This window comes from Helianthus annuus, chromosome 5, assembly GCF_002127325.2.
Source record: "Helianthus annuus cultivar XRQ/B chromosome 5, HanXRQr2.0-SUNRISE, whole genome shotgun sequence".
In the NCBI taxonomy this organism is placed as follows: Eukaryota; Viridiplantae; Streptophyta; class Magnoliopsida; order Asterales; family Asteraceae; genus Helianthus; species Helianthus annuus.
The window spans coordinates 126,242,158-126,265,360 of NC_035437.2; the positions used below are offsets into that span (position 1 = coordinate 126,242,158).

Here is a 23,203-nt window from a genome sequence, read left to right on the forward strand (position 1 = left end):
GTGTGTGTGTTTTTTACCGTTGAGTTTGGAAGGCGACATAGGGGCGGGTTTCCAGGAATAACAATGCAGGAAAAGCGGCATCCCACGAGTACCCTTTGGAGGAGATGAGGTGTCGAGACCGGTGGCCTCTGGTAATATTTTTTAGTGAGTTTAATAATTTGTTTAATACGTTTATTTGCTAACTTAAATGGGTATCATAGTTTGTGTATTTATTTTTGATAAAATAAAAAAAAAACTTTAATAAGCATTTTTTATTTTTTTAGGTTTCATTATGTATATTGTACATAAGAAAAGTTTCATGTTTGTTGCTTGACATCTTTCCCCTCTCTACGCCCTGGAGGAGATGTCAACCGTCTAAATCCCACTCTCCATGTGGCCTGAATTTTTTAAAAATGTTTTTATATTTTAAGTTTTTTACCATATAAATTTAAAAAAAATGTCATAGAGACATATTTTTTACCTGCCCCGAACATTAGAATTTTCAAAGATTCTTAGGGACGATAGTGGTTAAAGAGTAGTTAAAAAAGTACTAAGTTTTAAACGTCTAACGCTAAAAACTTTTCCGAAAGATGTTTGTTTCAAACCAAATCATCCAATTTTTTTTCTATAAAACTTGTGGTCAGATTTAAAGGGTGGGTAGAAAAAAAAAAATGAATGAAAAAAGCTAGCGCTGGAATAATAAATAAAAATTGAGTAAATTACAAGTTTTGTTCTTTATTTTTTTTTACCAAATTGCAGGCGGTGTCCTTTGCATTTAAATTTGACGAGTTTTGTCCTTAACGTTTCAAAATCCTGCATGTTATGTATTTTGAGCCTAACACAGTTAAATTTTTCTGTTAAATTACGGTATTTTTGTAATTTTAGTAAGCAAATAAGGGTACTTTTATGATTTTATGTATTTAGTTAAAAAAATAAAATATATTAACTCAAAACCCCTCTCTCTCTTCAGTACCTGATCTATTAACGAGTTGAGCTTCACGAATGCGGTTTTGAAGATCATTAACGAGTTGGAGACAACGAATACCCTTCACATGAGTTTTACGACTAAGCGCGTCGGCCACAACATTCGCTTTACCTGGATGGTAGCGAATTTCGCAGTCGTAGTTGTAACGCCCTGCTTATTCGTACTTTCCATTTATAGCAAGTCTTGTTTGTATTTCTATTTTTGGAAACCTTGAGTTCTTGTAATCGTTCTTTCTTTGTAACCGTTGTAAAATCCGAGACTTGGATCATGAATAAAACTCGTATTTCGTTAATTACATGTCATACATACTTTATACATGCTCTTACATTCAATTTCGTGAAACCATTGGTGCTTATTCGTAATTCTTGGAAACTATGTGTGAAACTTGTAAATACGTGAAACTTATGCATAAAACGTGTTCTGAACGTAAACGATACTTAAATACGACATTCATACGCTAAATTATACTTTGATTATGATCTCCATGCTTTATTTTACCTTAAACTATGCTTTTATGGCAAAACAAGTCCCTAAAACACCTTAAGACGCAAAATAACAAACTCTAGGGACTAAAGTGTAATTAAATGAAACTTGCCCTCCACACCTCCATACCAGCCGCGTAAACTAAGCCATGGGCTTACGCGGGCCGCCTGGCCATCCCCAGATCAGAAACATGTTTTAGCTCGCGACCAGGTTCGTTTTTGAGCGGGATTTTCATGTTTAAACCAAGTTTTAGCATTAATAACCCCCCCCCCCAAACCAACCCTAATCACTTCCCTATAAATACCCAAGGCCTCCCAAGTCATTTGCACTTTACAAACACTCTCAAATCACTCTCAAGCTCCTAAAATCGCAGCTGCAAGTTCAAATTCGAACAGATTCATACCTTCATACAAAAGTGAGCATAACTTGCTCAAAACTCAACCAAATCACTTGATTCTTCTTTCTAATTGCTTGGATAATCTTTGGGTTTGATTCCTTGATCTCTCCTTGGGGAAATCAGACCTGGAATTGCCCTAGAAATATCCATAAACTTTCTGTTGTGTTTTAAACTCTTTCAAAACTTGTTTAAACTTATCAAACTTGAGTCTAACTCATCTCAAACCTATGTCCTAATGCTTACAACCTATCTTATGGTTGGTTAGGCTTAAAAACAAGGTTGAGACATACAACATCAGAGGTTAAACCTCAAATAATTTCTGTTTTGTTTAGGGCTTTTAACCCACAAGTCATGTTCAAGCTTCAAACTTGATATAGGAGTGATTATGGAACAACTTGGGTTGTCCAACATAAAATCCCCACATGACTTGATGATTTCTCATAGCTTAGATTGTTTACATTCTTGTACTAATCTTAGTTCATGACCCTCCTTGTTTGTTGTTACAACAAGTGTAGTGGTGAACATATACGAGGTGCCTAAATGGAAGCTTGTTCTTCCTACCTCCTACATGACTTCTATGACACATTTTGAGGTACCTAAATGAAGATGTAATCTTCTACCTCATGCTTGAAATTCTTGAACATTTGGACTTAATAATATATACTATACAAACTAAATAATATCTATGTACATTCGAACCTTTGATGTTGAATTCATGTTCATTTGTCAAAGTAGTAGAACATCATCTAAAGACCTAAACCTTGTTATGATTCTTATGGGTGTTCAACTCATGAAATCATTATAACCCTTGTGGTTACCAAGTGTCATACAAGTGTTATGTGTTGAAGATGCTTATTTTGATATAATATTTTCATGTCACTTTAGTTTCGAATCCTTAATCTTCCGATTTCCCCAAACTCATACACTTTGTTCCTTTGTGTAGAAGGACAAGGTGCTCCAACTAGCTAATCCAACAACCAACTTACTCTCGGATTCTCAAGTTCAAGACTTGCAAAACCATGAGTACACTCGACCCATTTACATTTTAAACCACTTTTGGGTTGTAACATGTTACCATACAAACTTACACTTACACACACATAAACATGCTTTATGAACTCAATCCGTTATACATGCTACTTGTTATGCTAGATGATACATGTTTTATGCCATTACTATGTTATACCCTCGCTTAACAATTATAGCGCTATAGGAGTAGCACACCACCCGACGGGGGTTTGTTAAGTCAATATACTATACGGTCTCGTCACTTTTGTGGCGAGGGATGCTAAATACTAGTGGACACTTTGGGTTTAGACGTAATGTATTGCATGCTAGTTACCTTGTATACAAATTGCCATGTGGATTCGAGTAAAATGCTTTATACATATGCTATACTATTTAAACCTTGTGTACTCGCCTTTGCTTTTGCATTGAATTTTATTTTAACATGTTACAGGTTGATGATGATGATGCTATGAAATGAAGTAGCAATGATGCCTAGATACACATATAGACGTTTAGGTTTAAATGTTGTATCAATTTTGATTATGTTGTTATGTATTTCTTTTGAACTTGTTGTTATTTGAATTCCCATGTATTGTTGACAATTTAGTTATGAAATGAAATCGGTTTATTAAATATTGACACAAATAGTGTTATGAAGTCTCTAGCAATCTTCACACTTCGTCTCATCCCGATGTTTCCGCCATTGGTTGGGGTGTGACAGTAGTCGTTTAACAATTCCACCCAACGACGTTGACGCATGTTCAGTTCTTTTTGGTTGAAGATATGTTGAAGGCTCTTATGGTCGGTGAAGACCACACACTTGGTACCATAAAGGTAGTGTCGCCAAATCTTCAAGGCAAAAACAACTGCGCCAAGTTCAAGGTCATAAGTAGTATAGTTTTTCTCATGTATTTTGAGTTGCCTCGACGCGTAAGCGATAACCTTGTCTTGTTGCCTAAGGACACAACCAAGTCCAAGGTTTGAAGCATCGCAATACACGACAAAGTCGTCGCTACCATCAGGAAGCGCGAGGATAGGAGCATTGCATAGCATGTCCTTGAGCATTTGAAAAGATTCCTCTTGCTCGGGACCCCAAACAAAAGGTTTCTCTTTTTGAGTCAAAGAGGTTAAAGGAATGGCGATTTTTGAGAAGTTGTAGATAAAAGGACGATTGTAACCAGCACGACCAAGAAATGAACGAATCTCAGACGGAGACTTGGGTGCGATCCAATTCTTCACAGCTTCGATTTTAGCGGGATCAACGTGAATACCACGTTCATTGACAGTATGACCAAGGAATTGAACTTCTTTTAACCAAAATTCACTTTTAGAGAATTTGGCGTAAAGACATTCAGTACGCAGAAGCTGAAGGATAAGACGCAAGTGTTGCTTATGCTCTTCTTGAGTCTTGGAGTAGATAAGAATATCATCGATGAAGACCATCACGAAATGGTCCAAGTATGCTTTGCACACGCGGTTCATCAAATCCATGGAAACAGCAGGTGCGTTGGTCAAACAAAAAGGCATGACCACGAACTCGTAATGACCATATTGCGTACGAAAGGCGGTTTTAGGTATATCTTCTTCGAGAACTCGAAGTTGATGATACCCAGAATGAAGATCGATCTTTGAAAAGCAGGTCGCGCCTTGCAGTTGATCGAAGAGATCCTCAATGCGAGGAAGACGGTATCGGTTTTTTACAGTAAGCTTGTTGAGCTCACGATAGTCAATACACATGCGGAATGACCCATCTTTCTTTTTGACGAACAGAACGGGAGCGCCCCAAGGAGATGTACTAGGGTGTATAAAGCCTTTATCAAGAAGCTCTTGAAGTTGGCTCGAGAGCTCTTGCATCTCAGAGGGTGCTAAACGATAGGGAGACTTAGCGACAGGCGTAGCGCCAGACACTAAATCGATGTGAAAGTCGACAGAACGAGCAGGAGGCGGACCAGGAAGATCGTCGGGAAACACGTCAGGAAAGTCACGTACGACGGGAACATCACTTATGCTCGGGCCTTTGTCCTTCTTTTCCACAATATGGGTGAGAAAAGCGAAGGTACCCTTGCGTAAGCATTTGTTTGCTTGAATACACGACATAAGCTTGAGACCTTGAGAAGGTTTCTCGCCATAGACGTGTAGGAAATCACCGTTTGAAAGAGGAAGACGAATAAACTTCTTAGAAAAGACAACTTAAGCACGAACTCGCCTAAGCCAGTCCATACCAGTCGCAACCCCCGGCCCCTATCCTTGGGAACGGGCGGCCGCGAACCAGTATCAGTGGTATCGGTGTTTATTTATTTGGCAGCGGAATTTACATCAGGACCGTAGTTAGGAAATTGTTTATCAGAGTAAAACACCACATTTTTATAATAATAAATACATGGGAAAGTCCCAAGTTTCCATTACAATCTGTTTATAGGGATAAACCCTAATTTATTGAAATAAAACTTCTTCTTTATTTAGGTAACTTTTATAGCCACTTTTCTGAGCCTTCAGTGCTCTCCAGCTGGCTTCTAATTGGCTTTCACATTTTGTTACCTGAAATGCGTTTTAAAAAAAATTTATCAGCAAGAAATACTGGCGAGTGAATCCCAGTTTAATCAAAACAAGTTTTATCATTTTACAGCATTGAGGGCAATGCAGCAATTACATTTGTTTACATCTACTTTAATTACCACCCACGGTACTTTCAATCCTGACTGGTGGTAATGTTACTACTCACAGTGTAGTAATAAATTTTGTATACAAAACCCCAACATACCGACGATAATTGTAGAATCACAAATACTCAATCACTGTGAATTATAGTTTAAAACATTTGAGGTTTTGTAAAAACAGTTTACAAAAAGGTTTCACAAAAAGAGGATTACTCACATTGCTAATTTAGGTATTTCCTTGTGACTTCCTGGTTATAATCTATTAATTTAAACAATGCACACGTGTTAGTATAATAACCCAAATTTACATTAGCTATACCCTCCCTGAGACAGAACCCCAACGACTGAGTCAGGCTGAGCCTTGGCATGCGTTACGGAGCACTAGATCAATCGGGCAACGTAACTAATACGTAACCGGGGATTGATACTTAAATCGAGGCAGAGCTTCGTTATTTAGTGGGTATAATGCCCGAGAATTATTTCTACTATTCAGAGAATTTAAGAGGAAATCAAGAAATGAACGAGTAACAACTGAAACCTCGACCTCCTATTTATAGTGCTGATTCGACACCTTGTCGCGCCCCGCAAGAACAGAAGGCAAAGCCCTCGCGGCCCGCGAGCTAGTTTAGGGTAGGCCCTAGCCTTGCTGCATCGACCACTAGCCTTGACACGATACGGACACGTGGCGGCCTAGGGTGCAGCCTGGTGGCTAAGCTGTCGCGCCCCGCGACATATTTAGTCAAGGAGTTCGCGGCCCGCGAGCGCCCCATAAACCTGGTTTTTATTTAATTTTTGAAAAATAAAGGTATTTCGGACCCAATTTTCGTATACGGGGTGTATTTTAGAGCGTATAAGGTGTTTTAAGGATTTTGGGAGAGTTGTTATAATACCTACTATGACGTCGAAACTACCCATTTGCATAGGTATGAGGTCGATGCGAAACGTATGATCGTTAAGAATCAAGGAACACTTAGAAAGTATGGAATTGACAGCGACAGTTTTACCATCAGCGACTTCGACAGCGAAGGATCTTGGCAACTTAGAGTGTTTACACTTAAGCAATGGTTCGAATTCTAGCAACACAAAACTCTTATCGGCACCAGTATCAAATAAACACGAAGCATAAACATGGTTCACGAGGAACGTACCAGTAATGACGTCGTTTGCATTTTGCGCTTGAGCGGTGGTAAGAAGAAAAGCTCTGCCTCGAGCTGGTTGTTGCGCCTGTTGTTGCCGCTGTTGTTGCGGCGGTTGCTGCTGAGGCTGGTTTCGTTGAGGACAGACGTTTGCCAGATGGTTAAGATCACCACAGTTGAAACACGCTCGCACATGAGCGACTTGGTTTTGCATTTGATTGGGAGCAGGATTTTGAGCTACGGCCACTTGTTTTGACGATTTTGAGGGCCATTTCGACATCGGTCAGAAAAATGCCCAAATCTTTGACAAGTGGCACATTTGCGGCATGGCACAGTGGTAGGGTGATGATATAAGCAAGTAGTGCACCGAGGTTGAGTTCCATTGTAACCTCCTTTTGGTAGTTCATTGGCGACGGGGGTAATGGCGGCTATAGCTTGGATGGGTTGAGGGTTTGGCAGAGTGATGACAGCACAATTTTGGCTTGAAGCCTTCCGCTTCTTGCCTCGGTTTTTCTTGGTGGTAGGGGGTGCTTCAACGGTGGGTTCAGCAACTGCTTGATGTGCGTGTTTCAATAAGGCTTTTGCGGCATTTCTGCGCATGACATGGTTACTGTTAAGGAGAGCGGCCAAACGAAAGGTTTCATCGATGGTTGCTGGGCAAGCAGCTTCCACGAGGTTCATGAAAGAATCAGGCAAACAGTGGATGTATTTGTTGATGGATTTCTTAGGGGTATCAACTTGGCTAGGACAAAGAATGCTAAGTTGTTTGAAACAGAGGGTTAAACCATCGTTGTCGTCACCCACTTGCTTAAGGTGCCAAAATTCATGCTCTAACTTCCTAAGCTCGTGTGGCGGACAAAATTCTTCTCTCATAATCTTATTCAATTCAGCCCATGCTAATGCGTGGGCGGCGTCCTCACCTCTTGTGCTTCGCTCAGAGGTCCACCAATCAAGAGCTCTTGATCGGAACACCCCTGTGGCGTTTTGGGTGCGCAAGTCTTCAGGGCAACCACTCTGACAAAAAGTGATCTCCATGGCGTCAAACCAAGTGAGTAGTGCGGTGGCACCATCCTTTCCTGTAAACTCCAGGGGTTTACAAGCCATGAATTGCTTGAAAAGGAATGGTATTTTTAGTTTCTCCACCTTGGATTCCACTGAGCCATGGGGCGAATCGGAGTTGGTTTGAATGCGGCTCACGATGTCAGGTATCACTTGGGCCATTTGATCGGCCATTTGTTCAGCAATGAGCCCAACTAGCTCTTGTTTGGAGATGGAGTCGTTGTTGGAACCTTTCTTTGATTTGGTCTTATTTGATGAGTTTGGAGATGCCATCTAGAAGTTCGAAAGAAAAGGAAAGGATGAGACTTGATCATAAATTTTAAAACAAGGTTTTTGCATGTATAAGCATGTATGTGTTCATGTATCACGTATAATTCACATAATTCGCATGTATTCGACAAGTATTCAACAAATATAAACACGTATGGATGCGTAAGAGAGTATAAATTTAGTTTGTTCTCGAGAATTATTATTGTTTTTTATTGCGCGAGACGTGTGAATTGTGTAACGGTTTTGAAATGAACGAGGTAACAAGTATAAAAATCACATATAAAATGAATCACATAAAAGAGAGGCTCATAAAACATGGGATTGTTTCGGGTAGAGAAACGTCGACTATTCCAAAGTGAATCGAAAGTCCTTTTAAATTAGAGAAACGTGCTTTGGCCTATAGGTAAGATACTCTCGTCGAGAAGCGATTAACGGTGTCTTACCCTTCCAGTTACTACACGTCTCTAATCGATTGGAACAATCGAAACTTTGGCGAGATCAAAAATCAAGGAATGGGACTTAATCAACAAGGTGCGGGTATCACCCCTAACTTGATGATTCTGTACCCTAATGTGGTTGGTACTCGTCGGGTCAAAATATAATTTCGACACTTTGACGAGGGTCCACTAGAGTTTGAATTGGAAATTTACCATTAAGATGTGGATTTCACTCCTAACTTAATGGCATAATTTCATGTAAAATAAAGTATAAGCGGGATGAGAATCATTCACCAAATGGTGGGTTTCACGCCTATTTTGGTAAACTCGTCTCTTTTGTATAAAGAGTGTCTTCAAGTCTTCAAGTGTATTGTGTAAAATGTCTTAGGAAAGACATAGTGTAAGTATTAAGACCAAAAGAGGAGAAAGAAACAAAGTAGGAAGCATAACATTTTAAGCATGAAACAAGAATGGTCAAAAAATGAGGTACTTACTATAGACTAGGTCGAACATAGCAATTCTACCTAATTCCCTATAGTTATGGCTCTGATACCAATGTGTCACACCCCAACCAATCGCGAAAACATCGGAGTGGGACGTAGAAAGATTGCTCAGCACACATAACGCTATTTTGTGACAATAATTAAATAAAACTCGTTTCATTTCATAACTTCAAATTGTCAAACATTACATAATAATTCAAATAACAACATGTTCATAACATAACAATAACAAAATTGATACAACATGTTAAACCTAATACGTCTATATGAGTATCTAAGCATCATCGCTAATTCATTTCATAGCATCGTCATCCTCAACCTGTAACATGTTTAAAACAAATTTCAATGCAAAAGCAAAGGCGAGTATACAAGTTTTCAATATATGTATAAGCATAAAAGTTTAAAACGAATCCACATCGCAGCTTAAGTTATTCAAGATAAACGTAATCATGGCATGCGATAATCCTAGTCAATCCTCTGTTATGCAATAGAGAATGTTGTTTTAACATGACCACAAGTCTACGGGCAGTGCGTTACTCCTATAGCGCTATACATGTTAAATGGAGGCTCATACGAAGCTAATGACTATGGTATCACATAAGTATCACCAAAGTTCATGTATCAAGCATAACAAGTAGTTCATGTATAAGGATTGTTTTGTGCATGTATAAAGAATGAGGTTTATGTGTAAGTTATAGTTTAACATGTTACACCCCAAAAGTGGTAAGCGAAAAAAGGGGGAGTTCGAGTATACTCACGGTTTTGCAAGCTTTCCACTTGTTAATTCCGCGAGAGTTGTTGGTAGATTAGTTTGGAGCACCTTGTCCTTCTACACGAAGAAACATAGGTGGATGAGTATGGAGATTTTGACGGAAGATTATAGATTCGGTGACTTAAATTACATGAAAATAACATATGAAAAAGTAATCATCTAATCATATAATACTTGTTTGACACTATGAAACCCCAAGGGTTAGAATGTTTTCATGGGTAAAATACCCATTAGAATCATAACAAGTTATTAAGTCTTAGATAATGTAATCTAGTACTTTGACAAATGACCACTAATTCATCATCAAAGGTTCGATTATTTGGATAATATATAAGTATTATATAACGTTCATTATGTCATATAGGTCAAGCATGAGGTAGGAGGATAAATCCCCCATTTAGGAACCTCTTTATTTATCATATAAGTCATGTAGGAGGTAGGAAGAACAAGTCTTCCATTTAGGTACCTCTTGGTGTTCACCACTACATTTGTTGTTATAAACAATCAAGATTGGTAACGCATAACCTGAGTATTGCAACACGTATAAGCATGTATAAAAATAGAATTTCATTACGATCGAAGTCTCGGATTTACAATGGTTTGAAACGAAATACGAAATACAAAAGGAACGAGCATCCAAAAATAGAAATACAAGACATGTTTCTAATCAAGGAAAGTATGAAGAAGCAGGGCGTTACAGAGGTGGAGGTGGTGGTAGTGGGTGAAGAGAGAGAGAAAGAGAGAGAGAGAGAGAGAGAGGAAGGAGAGGGAGAGAGAATATGTTTTATTTCTTACAAAATTAGTCCCTTGAATATCAAGTTATTTACTCAATAGTCCCTAGGGAGGTAAAATGACAAAGATGCCCTCATGTGCAAGTCTCATGACCATATTTAACAAAAAAATATGACTGAGTTAGGGCTCTGATACCAATCTGTCACACCCCAACCGATAGCGGAATCATCGGGGCACGGCACTGAGCGAAACAGATTGTTTAGGAGAAATCCATAACAACTAAAGTTACCAAATATTCTTAAGTTACGTCCCATACCATAACATATTCAGTAAATCAATTATTACAGACAGAGCATCTCATAGATAAATAAAATATTGTTCCGACAACTCATGACAACTCCTGGATTCGCAACTGGTGTTAGCCTGAGCGTAAATCAATCTTCGAGAAACACGTAGCACCTGGCAACTGGTCAAACTAATCATCGATTCGGGGCAGGGGATAGCGATTCTTGATAGTCAGCTTATTCAACTCCCTATAGTCGATGCACATCCGGAACGACCCATCCTTCTTTTTGACGAAAAGAACTGGTACGCCCCAAGGAGAGGTGCTAGGGCGAATGAAGCCTTTGTCAAGTAGTTCCTGTAGTTGACTCGAGAGTTCGCTCATTTCGGACGGGGCGAGGCGATAAGGAGATTTAGCAATAGGATTGGCTCCAGGAATGAGGTCAATACAAAAATCAATATCACAACTCGGGGCTAAACCAGGTAGATAATCAGGTAAGACTTTAGGAAAATCACGAACCACAGGCAACTTATCCATTGCCTTCTTTTCGTTTTCCTCCGCTACTACGATATGTGTTAAGAAAGCTTTGTATTCCTGACCGAGATACTTGCTTGCTTGGACACACGACATGAGTTTGAGATTCTTCGATGCAACTTCACCATAGAAACACAATTGATCACCATTAGCGAGCGAGAAATGAATCATCTTATCAAAGCAAACGACTTCAGCATTATTTTCACGAAGAAAATCCATGCCTACTACGATATCAAAGCTACTGAGTTGCATCGGGATAAGATCGATAGGGAAGACGTGATTGTTGAGTTCAAGCGTACAATCACGAAGAACAGAACGGACAGTAATGGTTCTTCCAGTGGCAACTTCAACGTCGAACGCCGTAGGGAGATGGGCGCGCTTACGATTAATGAGCTTTTCGAATTCTAACGACACAAAAAAGTTATCGGCTCCAGTATCAAATAAACACGAAGCATATATACCATTAACAAGGAACGTACCATTAATAACGTGGTTATTTGCTTGAGCCTGGCAGGTGTTGATGTTGAAAGCACGTCCGCGGGCTGCTGGCTGTTGCTGCTGCTGCTGTTGATGTTGATGTTGATGTTGAGGCTGCTGTTGTTGTGGCTCTTGCTTCACTGCTCTGTTGGGACACATGTTTGCAAAGTGGTTGGGATCACCACATGCAAAGCAAGCTCTAGCATGAGCGGCAGGTGCAGGAGCTGCTTGCCGGCCCTGGGGAGCAGGAAGGAGAGCTTGTGGTGCAGGGGCTTGACCTTGACCTTGAGCTGGGGCTTGACGTGGACCAGTAAAGCAATTGGCAGTAAAGTGGCCGCACATGTTGCAGTTAACACAGAATCTGCAAGCAATCACCATGGGATGATGGTAGGTACAGGTAGGGCAGGCCGGGTGAGGACCAGTATAAGCACGCTTGGCCAGCGGCGCATTAGTCACCAATGCCGCTACTTGGCGGTGTTGGGGTTGCGGTTGTTGTTGTTCTTTCTCTTATGGCGGGAGGACTTTGAAGTTTGCGGCGCAGCGACGGTTTCAGTGGTGGGAGCGATGGCAGCTTGATGAAACGAGAACTCGCTTGTCATTAATCTCGGCAGCGAGTAGGTAGGTTTCTTCAATTGTTGTTGTCTTCGCGGCTTGCACGAAGTCAGCAACACAATCCGGTAAAGCACGAATATACTTCTTGATCGTCATCTCAGGTGTTGCCACTTGGGTTGGACAAATGATACTTAGCTGTTTGAAGCGGGCAGTAAGACTGGCGTTATCGCCACCGTCCTGCTTGATGTGCCAGAACTCATTTTCCAGCTTCTGAAGCTCGTGGGGAGGGCAAAACTCCTTCATCATGATGTCCTTCAACTCATCCCACGTAAGCCCATAGGCTGCATCATTCCCACATTTATTCCTTTTGGCTGTCCACCACTCCAGAGCCCTGGACTGGAAGATGCCGATTGCATTAACAGTTCACAGGTGTTCGGGACATCCACTCTGACGGAGCGTGACTTTGATTGAGTCGAACCATTGAAACATCGCGGTTGGTCCGTCTTCGCCCGTAAACTCTTTTGGGCCACAGGCCTTAAACTGCTTAAAGCTGAAAGTACCCTTAGGTGAGTCAGTCCTTGATTCATCAGAGGACTTGCTGGCGTTTTCGTTAAGCTCAATGACGATTTGAGGGATAACTTTCGCCATTTGCTTAGCGACAAGGGCAGCGATGCGTTTGTCCTCATGGTTTCTTCGGGCAGTGCGAGAGTGAGGGGATCCAAATGACGACATTGTCTGCAAAAGACATCGCCATAGGACTTAAACACTATATAATCGAATCTCACCTCACACGCACTACTACTAAATAAAGCTCAGGAACACATCTAATCACGTAAACACATAATCACGTAGGCACATAATCCACATAAGCACAGAAGCACGTCGTCCCCATAACCACAGAAGCACATAGTCCATGTAAGCACATCTTCAACTATATTTTGCACGTATTCACCTACATATATTGCACGTATTTACCTATCATTCAAGTTCGCGCGTTCGAGGGTAGCGATTGCGATTAGCGAGTCACACAGCGAGTAGCATAGCGAGTAGTATAGTATAAGCGAGTAACATGGCATGCGATTTGATCATAGTGTAGCAGCGATTTGTTAGCGTTTTGGGATAGATGTGTAGTGCGAATTGTGTGTGTTGATCGAAGCGAAAAGCGTATAAATCACCAAAATCAAAACACATAAATAGGTAAAACCACACAATTCACATAAAAGTTTGATAAATCACAGAGTCAGCGAATGCAGGCTCAGAATCGAAACACATAAAATCAACGATTGCGGCCCGAAATCGAAAATAGATTGTCTCAGCTGATAGACATCGACTATCCAAAGTGATTCGACTATTCTCAGAGACTTCGAGTACACGTTTTGGCCTAATAGACTGTGCTCCATCACCGGCATACGGTGAATGGCACACAGCCTTTCGGTTATTCATGCAATCTGAGTCATTAGAATCCATCGAGACTTTGGTGAGAGTTTTGTAAAACCAAAATAGAGAGCGGAATAAGTCATCAAGATTCGGGTTTCACCCCTAACTTAACAACTTTATTACTGTTTGTGTAATATAATCACGAGGTAGAGAAGGAGAATTGCGTCGAAGTACAGATATCACTCCTGATTCAACGCAAATTCTCATGTTTATAGTAAAAATGTGCATCGAACAAGCGATCCAATCGAGAGTTTACGGTTCTCACACCTAGTCTCGATCTAATCACTCGTTCATTTTCGAAAATATGTGCGGTGCCTGCCTTAGGAAAGGCAGAGTGATAGTGTTTGGCGAGTGCGAGCGAGAATAGCAAGTAAGCTTGTACAAAACCCCTACTGGTTATGCACAAGTCGGTCTGTTGGTACTTAGACTATAGACTAGGTCGTTTCTAGACCCGGACTAGGTCGAGTCTTGCCTAATTCCCTATAGTTATGGCTCTAATACCAATCTGTCACACCCCAACCGATGGCGGAATCATCGGGGTGCGTCACTGAGCGAAACAGATTGTCTAGGAGAAATATATAACAACTAAAGTTACCAAATATTCTTAAGTTACGTCCCATACCATAACATATTCAGTAAATCAATTATCACAGACAGAGCATCTCAAAGACAAATAAAATACTATTTTGACAACTCATGACATAAATTGTTTGTTTGTTTCTAGACTCTCCTACTTGATTTCCACATAGCAAGCATCATAGCATCTCAAACACCTGTTACATACGTTAAAATAGCGGTCAATACACATAGTGTAAAGGTGAGCACACAAGTTTAATAGCATAATAGATAGCGAAAACGTTTTACGCATAACCAGCATGTAACATGTAGCAAAGTGAAGCTAGTAGGTTATCGACAATGAAATATGCACAGACGTGACTGCGAGTTATAGAATGCGCAACACATATCCCTACTGGGACGCGTGAAGTAAAGCCCTTAACAACCCCTGTCCACGACAGGTGCTGAGTCCAAATTATAGTACTATCATTGCTAAGGTGTCAGGCAACAATCACTGTGTAAACATAACATACTATCAGGCAATAATCACTGCGTCGGGCAACAATCGTTGCTAAGGATGGCCATTCGGTTAGATTGGCATTCGTTTGGGATGGTTGTGTTTGTGTATGATGGCTTTGAAGTTTTCGTTGTAGCATTTTAAAAATAGAGAAGTATCTCTACCTTTCAGGTCGTCCGGTCGAACGGTCGTTCAGTCGGATGGCGATCCGTCCAGCGAGACATTTCTTGGAGAACAAGTTCACAGTAGGATGGTCATTCGATCGGATGGTCTTCCGATCGGATGACAATCCGTTAGAAACTGATGATCTTTGAAAATTTTGTAAAAATGTTTGTGTTGAAGACCATATGTCATTCGTTCGGATTGTCGTTCGATCGGATGGCAATCCGATCGGACGACAGTCCATTCGGTGACTTTATCGTTTTGAAACTTGGAAAATTTGTTAAGTCCGAAAAGTTTGTGGTTTGACCGAGATGGTATGACAACGTGATAAACAACGGAAACCCCATCAAGTCCGAGTCATCCGATCGAAGCGGGAATCACCCCAACCTGATCAGTTACGGTTCATGACGGTTGTTTCTGTCCAACCCGTTAAAGTCGGTCCTCTCGTTGATAGGAATCAGATCTCAGACCGACACTTTACTAGAGAAAGAGTGGAAGGACTGAATAAGTGACGTGATGTCGTGGTCACAATCAAATTTAATCCAATTACTACTAAATAGATAGTGGCAAGTGGGTATCGAACACAGGGAGTTTGTGGAATATGTGTTATTTGAAGATTTATCTAAGTTAACTAAAATTAACCTAATGACAATAAAAGTAAATTCAAGAGTTGATTTGAGTGAATTGGTTTAGGAACTAGATTTAACTAAGTAAATTGCAAAGGAGAAGTTGTAGTTGTAAGCAAATTAGAGAAAAATGACCATCCTAGATTTCCGGTTTGTTTCGACATTCATATTATCATTTCACTAGAAAGAACTACATAGACATAGCTCATGTGTGATTACTTGCAGTGATGACAGGGAACTAAGTACTCAGATTCCTAGAACGTGAGGTTGTTACCCGATGATCAATCAACCCTTACCCAAGCCTAACTATACCCATGATATCTCGATTGCCAACGGCACCAAGAACGTATGGTTTCTAATTAGTTCAACATAAGAATCAACAAGTTACTAACAAACAATCACACATCATAACAACAAATCATAAAGATAAAGATTGTTATTCTAGAAATTAGAAAAATCAAACATGAAATGTCTCAACCAAACCTTCAATCCAGGACAATCATCAAGTGTTTAGCCACTCATGGCTTGAAGCAACATCATAACAAAAGTTCTATTGTTCATAAAGATCAAAGCACAAAAACTAATGATTAAACAAGTGTTCTTCAAGCTTCCAAGTCTCCAAGATTGCTCCAAATTCGTTCCCAAGCCAAGTGGTAACCGAAAACATATGATGAGCCACCATAAAAACCCATGAAATGACAATTTAATGCATAAGTTACAAAATTGGATCAGTCGGTGGCGTAACCTACGGCAGAGGGCCGTAGGTTACGGCGGGCAGTTTTCCCTTACGGCGGGTGGCTTCTGTCTTACGGCGAAGGCTTTTTGCAAAGGTTTGGGCCGTAACCTACGGCCAAGTGTCGTAGGTTACGGCGCTGAGTGTTAGTTTTTCCTTGTTTCCTTCATTTAATTCACCATTTCTTCAATCCCAACACCGCCAACTTCTAGCATCCATCCAAGCTCTATAAAACCCGCATTTTAAGCTCTTTAACACCTGTAACATCAAACATCTTGTGATTACCAAATTCAAGCTATTAACCGGATAAAGTATGGTATTTTAGTCTATTTAAAGGCCTTAAGGGTTGTCCTACGGACCACCCGTCACATCCCCACACTTACCCGTTGTTGTCCCAAGCAACTCATTCAAAAACTATTTTCAACACATACGCGATCAACATAAACTAAACAAAAACATGTCATCCTTTTGCTAACCCGTTCTTAAGAGTATTCACATCCAAGGCATCATATTCTCAATGTGGTGTTTTTAAAATATAAAAAGTATAAAAAGTGGTTGTGGGTAGAGGAGAGAGAAAATGTTACTGTTCATCTGTATATTTGGAGGGACACTGTTCACCCACTATAATTTTTTAATATATATTGAAAGTGGTTGTGAGTGAAGGAGAGAGAAAAATGTAATAATAAAGGTATAAAAATATTATTTAATTGAAAAGGAGAGAGAAAAAATATTTGTTTTTAGTGGAAATATATTGATATAGGAGTTGTTTTTTAGTGGAATGTATGTATAATTTTAGTGGGTTGGATGTGAATGCTCTAACACCCAAAACAATACACCCCTCTTTAAATCTCTCCTCTCGGCTACAAGTAAGTACTAGCAAAGATAAGCTAGACACACAATAGGCAAACGGGTGATTGCACAACTATAGGCTTGTACCTAAATCGGTCCTCCTCCTACAAGTGCCAAACATGAATGCAAATCAAAGGGGCTTTTAAGGTTGTAACGAGGCTAGGCGAATGGGTAGGAAATGGAATATATATGAAGTAGCGAAAACTTAACCCGGTCTTTTATTACCCAAAGAAACAAACGAACAACTATCAAACTTAACTACTATATACAAGACAACTAAACATCACTTTTTTTCATTTTTCATTGCTTTTTCTCTTTTTTTTTTTCTTTTCTTTCTGTTCTTTTTTTTCTTTTCTTTCTGTTCTTTTTTTTATAAAACAAACTAAATCACAAACTACTAAACAACCACTAATACTATAAGACCAGGTCAAATCGGGTAAATTTTTAGGTAACTAACTAGGGGTAACAAAATATAGGCTTGTAGGCACAAAATTGGGCAACTAAATGTCCAAACCCCCGCCCCTCTCACAACCATGCTCATATATATAATTTATGAGGTCCAACCCCCCAAATCCCACACTCACACACACTAAAGACGAGGCTACCTAAATGCCCTTATCCTTTTCACATTCACGTCCAACTAAGGACTCAAACCGCATTCAAGCACAAGTTCTAATGCACCCCCGCCCGTTGCCACTCTCATCAAATATAAATTTTATTTATGTACAAGTGTGGCTTCAACTCTCACCAAGAACAAAAGGGTATTAAGGGTTGCCGGTGCATCATCTGGGGTTAGACTAAGGTGTTCAAATTTTTCATGTTTTGCTTGATTTAAAAAATTTTCAAAAATCTCAAAATTTCTCCCCATCCCCACACTTGGGATACATTGACCCCAATGTATGGTTTTGAGAGACTTTGATCGCATAAATTCTTAAACACCAACTAAAAGCTTATAAACTCAACCCCAAATTTCTTTTTGTATTTTTTTAACAAAATCAAACAAACTAACTACCAATATTTCAAAGCTAAAGAACACAACAAGACTAAGGAAAGAGTACATTGACCTGGTGAAGTTTGCCACAACAGATGTTGTAGATAATCCGACTTCCTATAACCACTTTTACCCAAATATCCGTACATCTTCCCCACACTTGAATGTCGCCATGGCCCTGAAACATAGAAAGATAAAAACAGCAAGATCAATATAAGACCCCGGTTTGCCTCCCGAGCAGCGCTAAGTTTCGAGTCTTCAGCCAGACCGTGCCTCCCCCATTTAAGGTGGCTCAAAGAATCGGTTTCTGCCACTTCCATCACTACATCGTGTCATTTTGTAAAATGCATCCGCCCCGCTTCGATTCAGTGGGTAATCAAATACAATCCTACTTGATCCCGTATGCGTGTCTTCACGATTCGGTGTGTGATTTATTTTCATTCTTTGACACAAATTTTTTATACAATCACTAGACTCACCACCCTTCCCCTCAATGGACTCATAACTAATCACTCTAGTTTGAACATCAAAGGACAACTTACGGTTCTTTTCGGTCATGGTAATAATCCCGTCTCTACAATTAATTTGAGCATTTGATGTGTATAGAAACGGTCTACCTAAGATTACCCTTTGTTGTGCTGCCATTTTGGTAGAAGCATAGTCTAGAACTAGAAAATCCACCAGGTATTTAAACTCTCCCAACTGAATATTAACATTCCTAACCATTCCCCGTGGACGCCTCCAACTTTCATCCGCCAAGCTAACCATGGTGTTTATATCTTCAAGCAGACCAAAGTCGTACATATCATATAGATCGCCTGGTAACACACTCATGCTTGCCCCGTAGTCCAACAATGCGTGAGGGATTTTTAATTTTCCCACACGGATAGGCACGATTGGTGCTCCATGCTCTTTATCATTCTCACCATCGGCATCCTTTTTCAAACCTGCATTTATTTGACTCGAAGTGGTTAGACATTTTTCATTAAATTCGGTACTAGGAACGGTGCTTACCACATTGATGTTAACACTTTTAATGTTTTTGGGATTTATCACCGTGTCACTTGGTAGCTGGCCTTTTGCTTTCTTCAAAATCGCCACTTCACTCGCAAGTTGACCCATTTGAGTAGTCAAAGTTTGAATAGCTTTATCACGGGCCTCGTCCTTTTGCATCCGAACTTCATCACGTTGATTCATTCGTTGCATTTCGACTTGTATCGCCTTTAACATCTCCATTACTTCGTTTCCACCCGAAGAGCTTTGACCCGTTTGATATTGCCTTTGAAATCCTTGGTTTCCTTGGAAATTCAGGTTAACTTGATTTGAAGGGTTCCCATACCGAAAGTTTGGGTGGTTTCTTAAACCGGGGTGGTAAGTATTAGAATTCATATTGTTGTAATTTCTACCACCCCCTCCTTGACCTTGCACAGCATGAACCTCTTCGTATTGCCCATCACCTCCTTGGCAATTTTCAGCCGCATGACCTATTTCATTGCAAATAGCACAAACACCATAAATTTGATTAGAAGTTTGTACATTACCATCATCAACCGCATGCACTTGTGTTCGGGTAATGGTTAGTCGTGCTCTCCTTGATGCTTGAGCTTTTCTCTTTGATGTAATGGCCATTTGCTCCAAGAACTCCCAATCGTCATGCTCATAGTTTGTGACAAAAGTCCCATTTGTGATGGACATTAAATCATGCGCATATTCGGCACACAACCACTCATGGAAAGCATTCATCAACTCCCAAAGTTTAATTCCATGATGCGGGCAATTTTTTATCATCATATTAAAACGCTCAAAGGCTTCATGAAACATTTCGCCTTGTTGTTGTTGGAAACTCCTCAACCCCTTCCTAGCATCACTGGTCTTTTGGGCGGTATAAAACCGTCTAAGAAAATTTGTTGCATCTCCGCCCAAGTATAAATAGATGCCGAAGGCAAAGTGTAGAACCACTTCTTTGCCTTATCCTCCAAAGAAAATTGAAACAAGACCAACTTGACATCATCGGCCGAAAAACCTTGACTCCCAAGAGTATTGCAAATTGAGTCGTAGGCTTCCAAATGGAAATAGGGTTCCTCCGTTGCTAGACCCTTATATTTCGGCAAACTTTGCAAGGAATTCGTTCTCACTTCAAAAGTTCTTCCTTGATTATTGTGAGGAATAACCACTGGTGAAGGATTATGAGTAATCACCGGCCTAAAATGCGCTTCAATACCCCTCGCATGTTCTCTAAGATGCCTTCTTGGTACACCAAACCGCCCCCTTGGACGAACAGGACCCATTGGTCTTGGTATATGCCCTTGTGGTGCCATTGGTTGTTGAAATTGTTGTTGTAGCATCGGTGGGTTTTGAATTGGCCTTTGGAATTGTTGTTGAACATTCGGTGGACGAACTTGTTGCAATGGTATGGGACGTTGCATTTGTGGCCCTTGTGGCCTTGGCCTAATGTGTTGTGGTATAAGTTGTTGTTGTGGCGCTCCACCAACACTTGGCATTCCTTGAAGTTGGCCTTGCACGTAACCGAATTCTCCTTGATCCCCATCACCTCCATAAGCATAACCATCTTCATCAAAACCTTCAAATTCCTCATATCCCTCATCATACCCATCTCCTTAAATTCCCGAAGATTGCCCAAATGGAAGAGTTGAGTACTGAAAACCCGACTGGTTTGATGGTCGAAACGATGAAGCATGGACAATGGTCGAGTTTGGTGATATGGTATAGTTTGAATATGATGGACCCACACCCGGGAAGAAATGGGATAATGGTGGAATAGTAGTAGCAGGGTAAAAGTAATGGTTGGTTCTTCTTGGGTGGTAATAGGTTGTGTGGTGTTGGTTGGTGTAACATTTTGAATCAAGGTAGGTTCGGTGGTATTTGTTGGAATGGTGGTATTTGGTGAAGGTTGAGTGGTTGTTGGTATAAATGGTGGAGCAGTTTCACCTGTAGTGGGTGGTGGTGGATCCCGATCCATGTATCTCAGTGGTGTAATCGGTGTAATTGGTGTTGTTGGTGAACCGCTAATTGTGTTTTCCCTTAACAAAAACTTGTTTGCTCACAAAGTTCGTTCGATTTCCGGATCAAATGCTAATGGTGAAAGCTTGTGAGAGCTTCTAGTACGCATGCACCTGTAAATACCTGCACACTAACACACTCCGCGTAAACCAGAAAAATAAAAAACTTAAGAACAACAAAAATAACACATGTTGCGTACTACTCCCCGGCAACGGCGCCAAAATTTGACGTGATGTCGTGGTCATGATCAAATTTAATCCAATTACTACTAAATAGATAGTGGCAAGTGGGTATCGAACACAGGGAGTTTGTGGAATATGTGTTATTTGAAGATTTATCTAAGTTAACTAAAATTAACCTAATGACAATAAAAGTAAATTCAAGAGTTGATTTAAGTGAATTGGTTTAGGAACTAGACTTAACTAAGTAAATTGCAAGGAGAAGTTTTAGTTGTAAGCAAATTAGAGACAAATGACCATCCTAGATTTCCGGTTTGGTTTGACATTCATATTATCATTTCACTAGAAAGAACTACATAGACATAGCTCATGTGTGATTACTTGCAGTGATGAAAGGGAACTAAGTACTTAGATTCCTAGAACGTGAGGTTGTTACCCGATGATCAATCAACCCTTACCCAAGCCTAACTATACCCATGATATCTCGATTGCCAACGGCACCAAGAACGTATGGTTTCTAATTAGTTCAACATAAGAATCAACAAGTTACTAACAAACAATCACACATCATAACAACAAATCATAAAGATAAAGATTGTTATTCTAGAAATTAGAAAAATCAAACTTGAAATGTCTCAACCAAACCTTCAATCCAGGACAATCATCAAGTGTTTAGCCACTCATGGCTTGAAGCAACATCATAACAAAAGTTCTATTGTTCATAAAGATCAAAGCACAAAAACTAATGATTAAACAAGTGTTCTTCAAGCTTCCAAGTCTCCAAGATTGCTCCAAATTCGTTCCCAAGCCAAGTGGTAACCGAAAACATATGATGAGCCACCATAAAAACCCATGAAATGACAATTTAATGCATAAGTTACAAAATTGGATCAGTCGGTGGCGTAACCTACGGCAGAGGGCCGTAGGTTACGGCGGGCAGCTTTCCCTTACGGCGGGTGGCTTCTGTCTTACGGCGAAGGCTTTTTGCAAAGGTTGGGTCGTAACCTACGGCCAAGTGCCGTAGGTTACGGCGCTGAGTGTTAGTTTTTCCTTGTTTCCTTCATTTAATTCACCATTTCTTCAATCCCAACACCGCCAACTTCTTGCATCCATCCAAGCTCCATAAAACCCGCATTTTAAGCTCTTTAACACCTGTAACATCAAACATCTTGTGATTGCCAAATTCAAGCTATTAACCAGATAAAGTATGGTATTTTAGTCTATTTAAAGGCCTTAAGGGTTGTCCTACGGACCACCCGTCAATGAGCTCCGATTCTATCGGTTTTGAGTGCAAGAGTGTAAAAGAGTTGAAAGAAAAGTTATGAAAACATTTTTCAATTCTTCTAATCTTGAAAATGTTTAGATGTATGCGAAATCATTGTTTAAACATGTTGAAATCCTTTAGATCTGAGTTGTTCTTGGTGGAATGAGGTCAAATCTTGAAGTTCATAAGAACCCCATGATGACATCATACTAGAACACCTCAAACCAGCCGATTTCATGGTGAAAAGTGAAGATTCAAAGGTGAAAATGATGAAGAAGTGTGTGTAGATGATAGATTTACAAGATTTGAGTTGAAAACTTACAAGAATCGCGAGGAATCGAGAGAAAATAGGCTGTGAAGTCGAAGGGTCGCACCAGAGCTGTCACATCACTGTTCATAATGTGACAGGTGCTATTTATAGGTGACCAAAAAAGGAAAGGCGGTGCAGTGTGCAATCGGAGGGCCATCCGACCGGATGGTCATCCGTACGGATGACCATGCGATCGAATGTCTCCGGAAAGTTGAGTTTCGATGTTTCGTTTCGTGCGTTGTGCGATGCGATGCGTTTAAGCGAGTGTCGATTAAGCGATGCGATAAATTTAGAT

The 23,203-nt window shown here is 40.2% G+C and overlaps 1 non-coding gene across 1 annotated transcript; it reads left to right on the top strand.

The window, feature by feature from the left end:
• The first annotated feature begins 19,893 nt into the window (after window positions 1-19,893).
• On the top strand, window positions 19,894-19,999 carry LOC118492731. Its single transcript, XR_004894733.1, has one exon. It is a non-coding gene; the product is annotated as a small nucleolar RNA R71 (small nucleolar RNA).
• Window positions 20,000-23,203: the final 3,204 nt, after the last annotated feature.